This window comes from Theobroma umbraticum, unplaced genomic scaffold, assembly GCF_002168275.2.
Source record: "Theobroma umbraticum cultivar Fairchild unplaced genomic scaffold, ASM216827v3 scaffold_39.0, whole genome shotgun sequence".
NCBI classification, from domain to species: Eukaryota; Viridiplantae; Streptophyta; class Magnoliopsida; order Malvales; family Malvaceae; genus Theobroma; species Theobroma umbraticum.
In genome coordinates, this window is record NW_018397281.1 from 305607 (window position 1) to 306682 (window position 1076).

The following is a 1076-nucleotide window of genomic DNA, read 5'->3' on the forward strand; positions in this document are numbered from 1 at the left end:
AACAACAATTGCCCTTAATGTAAAACTCAATATCATCATATAATGCCAAGTATGACACAGATATGATATTTTGAGGTATGGAAAGAACTTAGTAGCAGTCTCTTAATTCCAAAATCAACCTAAAAGATAAAGGAATGGTAACTGTCCCCATAGCCAATCCAGCAAACTTTGCTCCATGTCCTACTCTTAGGACCACCTTTTCCTTCATTAATCTTTTACTCGTTTCCAGGAAATTCATGTCATTACATAGGTGTGACCCACATCTAGTATCTAATACTCATGATAAGGGATCAATAGTAGATAGATTTACTTCAATCAAATACATGGTCAAAGGTGAAACTTGTACAAGTTTCCCATTCTTCGACCTTGTCAATAAGGCTAGGACATCTTCCTTAATGACATCCATTCTTAAGAGATATTTGAGAAAATTTCTCAACTTGATATACTAGTCCAAACATTTTGGCCTAAATCTCATGATGACATCAAGTATGCTATGCAAAGTAATGTGTCTTCGCATTCTAACAACTTAGACATTTAAAAAAAGTTTATGAGTAATCATGTAAATTAATCAATGAAGATGAGATAGTAAATCTTAAATTGATTAGTCCTGTAGTACCCCATACCTTTGCATAAGAGCCAATATGATCTCTTCGACGAGACAGAGGGTTGATGGACGTAAATTTAAGTGCAAAAGAGTAGTGATAAGCGAAAGAAATATTTTAAAATAAAATATTTCATGTGCGAATACATGATAATTAAATAATAATATTTTATCGAGAATGAATTAGCGAGATAAAAAGGCAATTCAAAAGTGAATCGGGACAAGTGATACATTTTAGAGCCCAGGAGTCAAGTGAAGTATTTTTTCAAAAAATAATTTTTATTAATAAAATAATATAAAAATATTAATATTTTATCTGTTGTTGAAATTTGTCATGAAGACGGAGTATATGACTAATCTAAGTGGGGGAGAAGAAGTAAGAATGAAGTTTGAAGAAAAATGACCTAAGTGGGGCCCATGTGTCTTTATTAACCAAAAGATGAGTGGGTAAGTATATACTTAAATATTATGACGA